Below are 15,344 nucleotides of genomic sequence, written 5' to 3'. Positions count from 1 at the left end.
TCTCTTTTAGAGTCCTGGCAAACAGGTACATAAATTTAGGAAGATAGGAGTCACATTCTGCCTAGTTGTTAAGGTATAAAAAAGTTTAATTAATACTTTTAAATGGATTTTTAGAAGACCAAGATAAGAAGTATTTACTGAAAACACAAGCCGATTCTCTTAAATGTAGTGCTCTTATTTGTTTACTTAGAAATATTCTCTAATTATGAGTTTCTTCATATAGAGGGTTTGAGAAAAAAATTCCCTTAGATATTTTTTGTGAAATAATCATATTGGAAGATTAATGACCAAGACTTTATAAATTGATTTTGCTTTAGTTTCAAAGTATAATAAACAAATTATAAACAATAATAAATAATGCATAAAGGTAATGAAATAAAACTAATTATAAAATACCAAACAATATAGGGTTCTAGCCCAGGCATCAGTTTCCTTTTGACTGCGCTAGTGAAGTTAAATTCTTGTGATCTGTTACATGATTGTAGCTGTACTGGCAAGAAGGGAAACAATCTCAGGTTGACGAATCTGTATTATAATCAAATTGTGATTGTTTTTTGCAAAGATTTTCCCAATTAGAGAGGATCTAAATCATTTCTTTGAAGATCTTAAATTCAATTATACACGCAATATAGAAATTTAAGAACATAAATGTAATTATTATCTGCCTCAGTCCATTTTGTGCTGCTATAACAGAATACCTGAGTGAATAATTTATTTAAAAGAAAAACAAATTTATTTCTGACAATCCTAGAGGCTGAGAAGAAGTGCACGATCATGGCAGCAACATCTGGTGAGGGCTTTCTTGCGGCATCCTTAATGGCAAAAGGCAGAAGGGCAAAAGAGCACGATCCCATTCATACAAGCCCTTTTCATAGCGGCATTAATCCATTCATGGGAGTGAAATCCTCATGACCTAAACACCTCCCAAAAGGCCTCACCTGCCAACACTGTTGCCCTGGGGATCAAGTTTTCAACACATGAATTTTGGGGAAAACATTCAGACCATAGAATTATCCATTCATTTATGATATTTTAGAGACTAACTTTAATGTTCTGTTGAGTAAATTATACTAGGAAAATAATTTCACTGAAGTCTGAAATGTTTTTTAAAATCATACTTACTTTCATATTAGATTAAATGCGAAAAATGTTCTACACCTATTTCTGATCTCTGCCAAGATAGCATATAATGATACAGCATTAAGTTTTTATGAATGTGAAGCTATCGTCTAGGTCTTACAGACAGTCCTTGGGTGGTAATTGTATAACAAATTCAGGCACTCAAAACTCACAATATTTTTTTCGTATGTCATAGGTTACATCTTATAATTTCTGAAATGATTCATAAGTTTCTTCCAGCTAGATACTAGATAGCATTCAGTATTCCATTACATGGTGGAGAGAAAGGGACTTGAAGCATACACATTTTTGTTTTACTTAACACGTGTGCTACCACCCACAAAAAGAGTACGTGCTTACTCCTAAAATGTAATTTTCCAATACACACACACACACACACGTAAGACATACCATCTGCTAATCTTGCAATATTTCTCAATAAACAGAAAAATCTTAGTAGTATCCAGTTTTTTTTTTCTTTTTTGAGACGGAGTCTCGCTCTGTCGCCCAGGCTGGAGTGCAGTGACGCAATCTCGGCTCACTGCAAGCTCTGCCTCCCGGGTTCACGCCATTCTCCTGCCTCAGCCTCTCCGAGTAGCTGGGACTACAGGCGCCCGCCACCACGCCCGGCTAATTTTTTTGTATTTTTAGTAGAGACGGGGTTTCACCGTGGTCTCGATCTCCTGATCTCGTGATCTGCCCGCCTCGGCCTCCCAAAGTGCTGGGATTACAAGCGTGAGCCACCGCACCCGGCCAGTATCCAGTTTTTAAAGTTTTTCATTGATTAAACAGAATTGTAGTTATAATTATAGCCGTATAACTTGTATAGTTTTGTTTACAACTCTAATTATTTAGAAGGAAAGAGTGGCTGAGGAATATATCAGGGGCTTTGAAGCCAGCAGACTTGAATTGGACATCCATTGTTGCTACTTACTGTGTGGCCTTCTGAAGTTGGTCTTTTGAAATTCAGATTCCCCATCTAAGAATCCACAAAATTGTTGAAAATAGGAGAATTAGAGAATTTAAAGTGTGTATATCTGAGATGTAGTATTAATTCAATAATACAAACCTACTATTAGTAATATTAAACTTAAAATGTACCAGGAGTAGGATGGTACTGTTATGTTTATTAGCCTTTTCTAAGTCAAATTTATTAGTTTACAAATTTCATTTGAATCATTTAACTTTCATTTGACACCTAACATTTAGTGAAATACACCTTTATTTCGTTTTTAGTGATCTTGAAGTTAGTAAAAAGATGATTTTTATTTTCTAGCTCTTTATTTTAAAAGATCCACAATCCTCATAATTTCTTTAAGCAATCAGCAAGAGTTGTGTATGATTACTTTTAAAAAAGTTAATAGGTTGTGAAAGTCTGTAGGCTTTTATTTCTTTGATGTTTTATAGCTTTGCTGCTAAAAAGTGCAGTCAAGTTTAAATCATAAATTATTTTTCTGAGTGCAATTAAATGGCATTATCTTTTATTTACGAATGTTTGTGTGTGGGGGCATATATATTTACAGTTAACAAAGTAACAAAATACTTTGTTTTATTTAGTCTTCATTGGTCTGATATGCATTTAGTCAAATTCATGCAAATTTTGTGCATACGTAAAACATTTCTAGATCTTTATTTTTTAGGTTCAGCGGGGTACATGTGCAGGTCTGTTACGTAGGTATATTGCATAATCATAAGGTTTGGGCTTCTAGTGAACCCATCACCTAAATAGCGAACATGGTAGTATTTTTTACCCTCTCCTCCTTCTCTCTTTCCCTTTTTGGAATCCCCAGGGTCTATTATTTCCATCTTTGTGTCGATGTGTGCCTATTGTTTAGCTTCCACTTGTAAGTGAGAACATGTGTATTTCATTACTTTCTGAGTTATTTCACTTAAGATAACGGCCTCCAACTCCATCTCTATTGTTGCAAAGGACAGGATTTGATACCTTTTTTATGGCTCCATAATATTCCATGGTGCATATATATCACAATTTCTTTACGCAATGAACTGTTGATGGACATTTAGGTTGATTCCATAAATTTGCTATTGTGAATAGTGCTGTGATAAACATGATAAATAGGTGACTTTTTGATACAATTATTTCTTTCCCTTTGGGTAGATACCCAGTAGTGGAATTGCTGGGTGAAATTATAGTTCTTTTTATAGCTGAGAAATCTCCATACTGTTTCCTATAGGATAGAAGCTAATTTACATTCCCACCAACAGTGTAAAAGTATTCACTTTTCTCCACATCCTCACCATCTGTTATTTTTTTGACTTTTTAATAATAGCCATTCTGACTGGTATGAGATGGTATCTCATGGGGTTTTTATTTGTATTTCACTGATGATTTGTGATGTTGAGCATGTTTTCATATGTTTATTAGCAACTTGTATGTCTTCTTTTGAGAAGTATTTGTTCATGTCCTTTTTCTACTTTATAATGGGGTTGTCTGTCATTTTCTTGTGGATTTGTTTAAGTTCTTTATATATTCTGGATATTAGTCTTTTGTTGGATGCAGAGTTTTTGAATATTTTCTTCCATTTTCTAGGTTTTCTGATTATTCAATTGGTTGTGTCTTTTGCTGTGCAGAAGCTCTTCAGTTTAATAAGTCCCATCTGTCTGCTTTTGTTTTTGGTGCATTTTCTTTTGAGGTCTTAATCTAAAGGCCAGTTTCTAAAAAAGTTCTTCCTAGATTTTCCTCTTTTTTTATAGTTTTGGGTCTTATGTTTAGATCTTTGATACACCTTGAGTTAACTTTTGTATACAGTGAGAGATAAGGTTCCAGTTTCATTCCTCTGCATGTAGCTAGTCAGTTTTCCCAGAACCATTTATTAAAAAGGGTGTCCTTTCTCCATGATTATTTTTGTTGACTTTGTTGGAGATCAGCTAGCATTAGGAGTGTGGCTTCATTTCTAGGCTCTCTATTCTGTTCCATTGATCTATGTGTCTATTGTACCAGTACCAAACTGTTTTGGTTACTAAAGCCTTCTAGTACCCTTTGAAGTCAGGTAATATAATATCCCCAGTTTTGTTTGCTTTTGTTTTTTGTTTGTTTGTTTTGCTTATGATTGCTTTGGCTATTTGAGCTCTCTTTTTTGGTTCCATGTGGATTTTAGAATTGTTTTTCTAATTCTGTGAAAAATGACATTAGCAGTTTAATAGGAATTGTGTTGAATCTGTAGATTGCTTTGGGCAAATATAGTCATTTTAATGATATTGATTCTTCCTAGCCATGGGATGTTTTTCCGTTTGTTTGTATTATCTATGCTTCTATAATCAGTGCTTTGTAGTTCTCCTTGTAGAATTCTTTCACCTCCTTAGTTAATTTCTAAGTTTGTTGTTGTTGCTGTTTGGGGTGTGTGTGTGTGTGTGTGTGTGTGTGTGTGTGTGTGTGTTTCTGGCTACCATGAATGAGACTGAGTTATTGATTCAGTTCTGAGATTGAGCGCTGTTGTTGTATACAATGAAATTGATTTTTATACATTAATTTTGTATCCTGAAACTTTATTGAAGTTATTTTTCACATCTGGGAGTCTTTTGAAGGAATGTTTAGAGTTTTCTAGATATAAGATCATGACATCAGTAAACAGAGGTAATTTTACTTCCTTGTTTCAAATTTGAATGCCTTTTGTTTCTTTCACTCGCCCTGCTAGGACTTCCAGTACCATGTTGAATGTTGAATAGCAATGGTGAGAGTGGGCATCCTTTTCTTCTTTCAGTTCTTGAAGGGAATGTTTTAAAATTTTCCCTATTCAGTATGATGTTAGTTGTGGGTTTGTCATACATGGCTCTTAGTATTTTGAAGTATGTTCTTCAATGCCTGGTTTGTTGAGGGTTTTTATCATGAAGGATGCTGGATTTTAACAAATGCTTTTTCTGCATCTATTGAGATTATCCTGTGGTTTTTGTTTTTAATTCTGCTTGCATAGTGAATCATATTTATTGAGTTGTGTATGTTGAACTATCCTTGATTCCCTGGAATTAAATTGAACGTGATGAATTATCTTTTTTGATATGTTGCCAGATTTGGCTTCCTAGGATTTTCTTGAGAATTTTTGCATCTATGTTCATCAGAGATATTGGCTTATGATTTTCTTTTTGTTGTTGTTGTCGTTGTGGGCTTGCCATATTTTGATATCGTGGTAGGATGAGTTAGGAAGGAAACTCTCCTTGATTTCTTGGAATAATTTCAGTAAGTTGGTACCACCTCTGTCTTATATGTCTGGTAGAATTTGGCTATGAATCCATTTGGCCCTGAGCTTTTGTTAATTGGTAGATGTTTTTTATTACTGATTCAATTTCATAACTCATTATTTGTCTGTTCAGAATTTCAATGTCTTCCTGGTTCACTCTTGGGAGATTGTATGTTACAGAAATGTATTTATTTGGGTTGCATATATGTTTAGGGTAGTTAAATCTTACTGAATTGAATGGAACCCTTTATTATAATTCAATCCTCTTCCTTGTTTTTTGTTTTAAATGTTGTTGGTTTAAAGTCTGTTTTATCAAATACAAGAATAGCAACCTCTGCTCTCTTTCCTTTTCTGTTTGCATCGTAGATCTTTCTCCACTCCTTTACTTTGAGCCTGTGTCATTACATGTTAAGTGGGTCCCATGAAGGCCGTAAATGGTTGGGTCTTGTTTTTTACATCCAGTTTGCCAATCTGTATCTTTTAAGTGGGGCAGTTAGGCCATTTACAATCAAGGTTAATATTGATATGGGAGGTTTTGTTTCTCTAATAGTGTTGTTAGATAGTTGCTTTGTAGTCCCAATTGTGTAATTGCTTCATAGCATCTGTAAACTTTGTATTGTCATCTGCTTTTGTCCTAGTAAGTTTTGTCCTTTTATTTCCATTTTTAGAACTCCTTCAAGCATTTCTTGAAGGTCTAGTCTCATGGTGATAAATTCCACTAGTGTTTGCTTGTCTGAAAAAAATATTTTATTTCTCCTTCGTTTATGAAGCTCAGTTTGACAGGACAAAAATTTTTTGTTGCCATTTAAAAACAAAGGCTAAAAATGAGCCCCCAATCTCTTCTGGCCTGTAAAATTTCTGCTGAGAAATCTTCTGTTAGTCTGATGAGATTGCCTTTATAGGTGATTTGACTCTTTTCTTTATCGGTCTTTAAGATTTTTCCTTCATGTTGACCTTGGATAGCCTGATGATTATATGCCTTGTAGATGTTCATCTTGTATGGTATCTTGCAGGTGTTGCCTGCATTTGTAATTTCTGGATATTTATCTCTCTAGCAATATTAGGGAAATTTTCTTGAATTATCCCTTCAAACATGTTTTCCAAGTTAGTTACTTTTTTGTCTTCTCTCTCTGGAGAGCCTTCAAGTCACAGGTTTGTTTGCTTCACATAATCCCATATTTCTGGAAGTCTTTGTTCATTTTTTTAATTATTTTTTCTTTATTTTTGTCTGACTGAGATAATTCAAAAGTACAGTCTTCAAGCTCTGAATTTCTTTTTTTCTGTTTGTTCTACTCTACTGCTAAGTTTGCCACAGTGTTTTGAAGTTCCTTTAGTGCATTTTTCATTTCCAAAGGTTCTGTTTTGCTTTTCTTTAATATATCTATCTTGCCTTTTGTCTTCTAAATTGATTTTCCGGTTTCTTTGTGATTATTTTCAACTTTCTTTTGGATCTTATTGATCTTGCTTACAATCCATATTTTGAATTCCTTATCTCTCATTTCAAAGTTTTCATTTTGGTTAGGAGCCATTGCTAAAGAACTAACATCGTCCTTTGGGGGTGTCACAGCATTCTGTTTCTTCATGGTGCTAGAATTCTTTATGCTAGTTCCTTATCTGCAGAAGCTATTACTTCTTATTTTTGAATTTACTTTCATTTGGGTGGAGGTTTCCCCCTCTTGAGGGTGTAACTATTGCATATGCTGGGTAGGTCCCTTTAGCTTTGTTTCTTTGTGCTTTTATGATTTCCTCGGCTATAGAGAACCTTAGTTTAGTGGTTTTCTCAAGCGCTAATTGTTGTATGTTGTAGTGATGTGCGGTGCTTGTGGTCAGACTCACTGTCTCCTACAAGGATAAGGTGTTGCAGGTCTAGAGAGGCTTATCTTGTTCCTTGCTGTGCAGTTCTGTCAACAATTATATTGGGTTGTGCAGTTTATGCTACAGGTCAATAGGTAGCTCTTGCAAGTAAGAGCCAGTTGGGTTCCTCACAATCATGCCAGAAGTTGTGATGGGACATGCAGTTTGACTTCCAAGTCAGTAGGTGATGCTTGCAGGTGAGAGGCAGTTGCACTGTTGGCAGTGGGATTTTTGCTTGGCCTTTGTTGATCAAAGGAAGTATTGGTATGTCCCTGGTGAAGGGTGGGGCTGGGGCTCCTGGGGGTATGTTCTGCACTCTGCTGCCAAGGTAGCTGGAGGTGGCAAAGCTGGGTGAGGCTGGGTCAGGCAACTCAGCCACCAGGCTCTCCAAGGCAGGTACAAGCACTGACCTTGGTCAAGGTCTAGGGGCAGCTCTCAGGCCACTGGGCCAATCCTTCAGTGGTGTCCCTCCTGTGCCACAGAGCTCCCATAGGGGAACAGGGGTGGGGGAGGGGGCTGGGGTTTGCAGCCCAGCAGACAGACATGAGGCATGCCCAGGGAGGCCCAGGGAGTCACCCTCCCGTGTTCAGCCCAGCAACAGGCCTGAGCTCATCCCAAGCTGTCTGTTCCAGGTCACTGAGCCATTTTAGGCTTTCCAGACTGTGGAACTCCCAGAGGGAAAAACTGCGGCTGTCAGGCCACACACCCTTCACATTCCAGTTTCATGAAGGGAGGGGTGCCCAGCCCCTGTGCCCCTAAAAAAACCTGTGCCACACTCTTCTCTGTTTTCTAACAATGGGGTCTCCTCCTGTAGTCAAGATCAAGCCATAAATCCCATTTTCATGCCCCTATGCAGTGTGCTTGTGTCCTGCGGAGCTGGGACCAGACCAGCAGTTTTGTCCTCTGGCCCTCGGTGTCAAGCATCAACTGTGATGGAGTTGGTGAGCTGCTCCCAGGCCACCAACAAAACAAGACAATGCTGTGGTCCCACTGCAGGAACAGCCAGGCAGGCAGGCAGTTTTGGTTGCAGGGGTGGCTGGAAGGCAAGGCGATATGTGTTTAAGATGCATCTTGCTCCCCTGACAATGGCTGTGGACCTGTCTTGGGTGCATGAGAGTGTCTGGGCTCTGTTTTCTCCTAGCCAGGCAGACAGCAGGAGCTGCGGCTGTTCAGTGCACGATGAGGGCCCTGGGTGATGAGCACTCAGAGTCACATTTTCATTGTAGCTGCCCAGCACAGTAAAGCCTTCTGGGCTCTATGTAGGTTCAAGCAGTGCGTCTATATGTTCTCCATTTGGCTCCCTCTGCCAGTCCAAAGGTCTGTAGGGGTTATGGAAATTCCTGTTCCTGTTGCTAGGATGTCAGAGTTCTGTGGCTAAATATGGTGCCTGGAGGTTCCCTCTTTTACCCCTTATGATAGAATTTCAGTGTTTTCTCTCAAAATATTTGTTCCAAGTGTTTCACAAGGAATCTAAAAGAGCAAAATCCTTCTATGCCTGAAACAGAGGAGGACGGAGAAGCACACAGACCCAGGAAAGTTCCCCAAGAAAAGGTGAATCTGCTCGTGCACCTCGGACAGATCTGCAGCACAGCCTTTCCTGAGATGTCACTTTCTGCAGCTCATCTCCTTGCTCCAGGATTCGAGGGAGGTGCTCTGGACATGCTTTGGATAGTGGCAGAACCCAGAAGGATGAGAATGCAAGCCTGGCCTCGAAAAGAAAATCTAGATTTTTTTTATTGTCAATTACTTATGCAATGCATGAATCTTTTTCTGGAGTAATTTACAGTGAATTATACCCAGTTGTGTGCTGGAAGGAGGGAAGAAATGCTCGTTTTGTACAATTTGCCACTTCCCATGAAGTAAATACACCTACCAAAGGGGATTCCAAGCCAGTAAGCTAAGGTGATGTCAACAAGGTTACAAACTTCCTGAAAATTTAACAGTCAGCTTCCTAGAGCCCCTACTCACTGGCCCCAGAACACCCACTGCTGTAATACCTTACTAGTTGACAAACTGAATCCTGGTATTCAGAAGCTGTCATAATATAATAGATAACAATCTCCTTAGTGATAACCTAATAAAGAAAGAAGATTAAGGTAAGGAAGTATGATTAGCTAATTTGAAAGTTCTCTCAATGATTAGACAGCAGTATTGAAAGTGATATTCTAAAAGTTCATCTATAAAACTGATAATATTTTTCTGATTCATTAATAACCTTTCTTATAGTGTTAATCTGACAATCAATTCACCAAAATGGGTAAATCACAGAGGCTATACAAATGTCATTGTAAGCAAGGAAATTGCTAGGAGTAGCCATAAATAAGTGCAAAAGATTTCTTTTTAATCATGTGCAATACATAGTAAGCAGTGTTCTTTAAATGAAATAACAGCTATGACAAATCGAAAGCATTGAGAAAAGATATCAAGGAGAAAGCAAACACCCTTTTATATCCAAATACCAAAATGTAAAAGTATAGACATGGGCTCATACCAGTGAAAAGAAACACCAAATTCGCCATGACTGCAATAATATTTTTCAAGATGGATATTGGAATTATTTTTTATTGAAAATATTTCTACATTGAAATTACTTAAGGAATTTACAACCTAAAACAAACAGAAATGTAAAGAATTGGTTGGTAAAAAACACCCTTGGTAGTTATTGAGTACCTGAATTATCTGGAGACTATTAACAAAGAAAGAAGCATTTCTCAAGTGGTCTCTTGGCTGTCATGCTATTTTAAGTACCAGACAATGAAAGTAAAATATGCAGAGTGCCTGACCTCTAGAAACAGTTGGCTTACAAATAGTAAACAGAAGGGAAATGATCACGGAAATATATATATATATCTTGTATTCTGAGAAATGTGTATGAATATTTTTGTGTCACAAGCATTTGTGTGTGCATATGTGTATGTCCTTGTGGCAGTACTAAAGGAAAGTGTTTCTGGTTTATATCTTCTCTTTAAGTACAGGGTCAAAGGAAATCTTTCATAAGTGGATGCCTAATATTCAAAATTAAGAAGAATGTTTATGTGATAATATGTATATTAGTAGCCACACAATAAATGCTAATTACTCTGCACTAAAACCCTACATTTTGTGGTGGTAGCTATGAAAATAAGAATAGCAACAAACTTGGCATAAAAACCTCCGTTCTAGTCCCTGTTTATTTATCTGATAGTTTTAACATCGCTCTACTCTTAGTTTACTCCCCGACTTCCAAATTTTTGTAAATGAACAAATGGGATAATATACGTGAAAGTATTTTATAAACTCCCCCATAGATAAACATAAATTTTCTTCTTTGAATAGCAAAATCCTTTGTCTGATTATATTTTAAATCCTTATTATTTACAAACAGAGCTCTACCATACTTATCTATGAAGCAATGTCTTCTTAAAAGAAAGTACTTCAAGGAACATAACAAAGTTCTCATAATGGAAGGAGAAGTCTCCATAATTCGTAATTACATTTAATCACAAATTTGAAAAGAGCACCAATATTTATCACTTAAAAAATCACACTGACATAAAACTAATGTTCAGAATATGAAAGATTGATATGCAAATTAATGAATGAGCATTTACTCTTCTTCTCTAAGGTGACAGTTGATTTTAATTAATGTTTTCTATTTATTAATATTCTGTTATCTTCAAGACACTATATTGGCTGTGTTTAAGTGCTTTTGTCAAAATATATTTGCTACATTAAAGGCAATTTATCTACAGCATTATCTACACATCCAGTGCATTTATAAATCTGGACATACTCCCCCAAGAAACAAATATAGTAAGTATATATTTATCATGTTAAACTATAGCTAAAGCTTGCACTTTGTTTGATGCTCATAAGACTCATATATTAGGAATATTCCTTAATTTAGGTATTTCAGTACTTCTACAGGAAGAAAGTTTTTATTAGCTAAGTACAGTTGTTTTTGATAGATATCATGCCTTAAAAATATTAAAGTTTCTGTTGAGAAAAAGGTAATCATCCAATTCCCAGAAATCGATGGTACTCAAACATAGATAAAATGAGTGTTGGAAGAACATCACAATTGCTTATTTTTACCAATAATCCAAGTTTGCCTCATGAACGCACCATAGCAGTATCTCAGAGAGGTTCTCATGCTTTCTGCATTAAATGGTAAGACATTTCCAGACATATGGCTGCAAGCTACATTTTAGTAAATTCTCTAGCTAAGCTCGACAAGCATTAAGATTCTGCTTATTATGCAAGAGTCTACTTTGATGGTTCAATTTCTTTGTCTTCTCATATTACAGTATTTCCTTTTCTTAGCAATCTTATGCATTAGCATAGACATTCTCAAGGATAATGATCTAGGTTCTAAAATGTAAAGACAGGAAGCTCAATTTTACGGAACATGAAACTAAAGCTGCTGTGAACAGTCACTGTATAATAATGGAAATGCTAGATGGCTGAAACTTTATAATTGTTTGTAACAGCCAACAAAAAAAACAAATCATGAAAAGTTTTATTTCAATTTTCTTGAAATTACTAAAATGTAGTTTCGCATTTTAAAAGATAATCATTTAATAAAACAGTAGGACTTTTAAAATTTAATTGACCTTAAAAAATGATCACTGTTTCTACGATTACCATGTACGCATTAGCTCATCTTCTAATAAAGAAATGACTTCAGAACTCTCATTTATTTTTAAACTTCTCAATTTACAGACCATGTTTTGGATCACTTGTAAGACAAATTCAAATAATGGAAACATCATAGTTTCAGAAGCATTTCTTTTACTCACTCATTGAAGTTGGGGAAATCTGGTCTTCAACATGCTGAATATTAAGATGTTGATACTATCAGGCTAGAGATATTCCCATAGCATGCAAACATGTCCTTAATTAATAAGCATTTTTAAAAAATCAAAAATAGACAAGCTTTACCTGTTTTACATTTTTAAGTTTTTAAGATTTAATGTAATATTTGCTTATCTGAATTATTATGAACAGCATGAATAAATATTTACAGATAAAACACAGCTACTTGAAGTAAAACTGAATGAGCATTATTTAAATGAATAAAAAGCAATTTTAACCCTATAATCATGATATATGAGATTGCTTTTTTCCTTAAAATTGTAACCAACTGTACATAAAAAATAATTTTATGCCGGCGCGGATGAAGGAATAAAAAGAAAGCGTAAATTACATCCCAGAGTATACAAAAGAGAGATTGTACTTGGAAGGTTTAAGATGGCTCTTTTTTGGAAACTGTATAATCACTGCTGGGATACAGAGGAAAGGATAGCAGGCCGGAGAAAGGGATCTGGGTCCTTTATTGTTACCATTAAAGTCTTACATAAAACTGTCTCCACATTCCATAAAAATGCCATGGTGCTTCAGGAAAAATACAGACCTGAGACAATAGTTTATTTTGGCTGGGACTGAGGTTCCAGAACTGAAGAGTTACTGCCAGAAATAGAAACCAGCTTTGAGAAAAATTTAACTGAACTAGGATGTAGCGAAAGTGCTGCAGCATCAATAACCTAGCGCTTCAGAATCTGAATCAAGGGTTCTTTGTTTAGAACCTTGTAACATAATTAATCACCCAGAGGAAGGAAAGAGATTTGAGGTTGGAGTTTAGTAACCCAGGGAATTCCCTCTTCCTTTGGCACCCACTTGCCAGCACGACTATAAAACAGGAGCAGAAACGCCTCACTCCATAAATGATTAATAATAGCTGATTTACATGAAATTAAGTGTTCACTTGCTGAGACACAGTTGACCTGAATTCTGGGAAGCCCTCCCACAACTCCCTGAGTTACAAAGCAAGTCACCATCTCCAGGATTCCTCATCTCTGTTTCCATTACTCTTTCCTCCCAAAATGGGAAATTCTGCAATAGCCATGCATATGCTGATCTTAAAGTGTTAACTACCACATGAATTCCACTCAATAAATACAGTATTTATTGAATGTTTACAATGCAAGGTATTGTTTTAATAACTAGGAAACAAATTGTAAGTAATATATTATGTAACTTCAATAAGGAGCTTATGAAAATAGTGTGCAGTGAGGGTGGGGGGAGACATCAGAAATGGATAAAAATAATTTCCAAAATGGCTAAAACATCAAAGAACATACTTTGTACTAGAAAAAAGATACAAGCATCTATGGATAATGAAAGATGGAAAAATCACATGCATTGAAGAATCATGAAGTTTCACAAGCAAATTACATTTATGATAGTTCTTCTAGAAAGGACAGAGCTTCTGCTATGGCAGAAAAGAACTTTCCAGATGACAAGAAAAATAAGAACAAAGACTTTACGTTAGGGACTGACTAGTTGGTGCAGGAAACAGTGAGTATCTGGAATATAAATGGGAGAGATGGTAAAGCTCATTTCAGAAACATAGTTAATGCCATGTCGATGCCATGAATGAATGACAGGCTGAGGGACGAAGTTGAACATTTTTGAGCAGAAAAACTCTTCTGTGACAGCAATGAGTATGGGGTATTGCAAAAGTACAGATGACCAGGCAATGGTATCATGGGGCTGAGTAGATCAGGACACTATGCTGCTGATAAGCCATCAGGAACTCAGGACAGGGGTCTTGCCCCACAGAGAGTCTAATATTTTGGATAAGCAAGGCAGAGGTCTCCATATTAAGCCAACACTGTAGAAATTAAGCAGAGTGCTAGAACCATATTAAATTGCCGCAAAGCAATTTGGTCCAAACTCACAAAGTTGGTGACCAGATAGGCCCAAGCCTATAGATCAAAGGTTTTAAGGATCAATAATAAATAGAGGTGGATCTCAGGAGAGTTCTCACCAGTCCAGCTCTTCTAATTGCTTACTGGGAAATCCCACTTGCATGTTTGGCCATCCCTTACAAGTCAACTGGTTTAGAGTCAAATTCCTCTTCACAAAAACTATACTTGCTTCCTTTTCCAACCTCTCTGTGAATTGCACCACAATTTTCCCAATTGTGGGCTCAAAATCATTAAAGAGTTCTAATGCTTTCCACTTTTCTCCATACCCCATAACTTAGTTGCAATGTTCTGTGTAATTTTCCCTTGAGATGGCAAGCAACACCTGCACCAGATTCAGCATCTTGTGCTAAGATTACTGCAATAATCTCTCAGCACAATTGACACTTAATTTTTTACCTACCTTCTAGGTACCTTTCAATTTGCTTTTACTGTTCCTTTGAAAATTGTTTCTATTTTACCTTTGTATGTTTCATACGTGCAAATGATGCTGATCTCATTACATATTTCAGACTAATGCCATATCTTGTGAATATATTATTTATAAATGATTACTGAATGCTTCCTATGTGCCAGTAACTGCAGGGCACTGAGGGGACACAAAGATAAATGAGAAATTATTCCTTCCCTTAAGGATCATAGCATTGTGTACAGGAGAGAGAAGAAATAGAGAGAAAAAAATTGACTTTTTTTTTTGCACTTCTCCATACTTTTAAAATTTTGAATTATAAAAACAATTAAACAAAAAAAGTCAATGCAATGAAAGAATTGCTATTAGCATTGAGGGGTTTCCACAGTGGCTTAAAAAGAGAACAGAAAAGAAGACAACACAGGCACTCAATCTGCCTGCCTTTTATTAAAAGGGACTCCCAGAGAAGGTAAATATGAGTCAGGACTTGGAAACGGAGAGGAGTTTGCCTAAAAGAGAAACGAGGGCAGATTGCATTTAGACAAGTGAACAGAAGACTGAGATAGAGCATGTGGAATGTACTGGGAACAATTACTTTCTTAAAGTGCTGGATACAAGGACGTAGAGCAAAGAGGAGAGATGAGGCTTGGACCAGCCTGTGAAAGTCCTCGAATTTCATACTGAGTATTTTCTCCTGTTAATAGGAAGCCATTGGTGATTTTTTAAATTGAGAGGGAGTAGGGAATAAAATAGGTGTGAATGTCTAACTTTGGTATGTATAAATGAAATGTGATATACTTTCCCTCAATACTGCTATGAAAACGTCCACACTTCTTGGATATTCTGAGAATTTCTCCTCCCCATAGTAATTAATATATATATCCAGTATTGTCGCATTGTAGGTATTGAACAAAAAATAATCAGTTAACTCTGGTATGTTCTTAATGGTCTAAAAATTGTAAGAAATTTTCTCTGATAAAATTACAATGCAATACTATTTCTAATCACTCAAAATAAAGG

At 36.3% G+C, this 15,344-nt stretch overlaps 1 protein-coding gene across 1 annotated transcript in view; it reads right to left on the bottom strand.

Moving 5' to 3' along the window:
• Positions 1–15,344, bottom strand: part of MEOX2 (mesenchyme homeobox 2) — a 75,908-nt gene that overhangs the window by 25,127 nt on the left and 35,437 nt on the right. The gene's annotated exons all lie outside the window — the stretch shown is intronic.

The sequence above is a fragment of the Symphalangus syndactylus genome, chromosome 3, assembly GCF_028878055.3.
Source record: "Symphalangus syndactylus isolate Jambi chromosome 3, NHGRI_mSymSyn1-v2.1_pri, whole genome shotgun sequence".
NCBI lineage: Eukaryota > Metazoa > Chordata > Mammalia > Primates > Hylobatidae > Symphalangus > Symphalangus syndactylus.
This window is presented reverse-complemented; position numbering and strand designations above follow the sequence as displayed.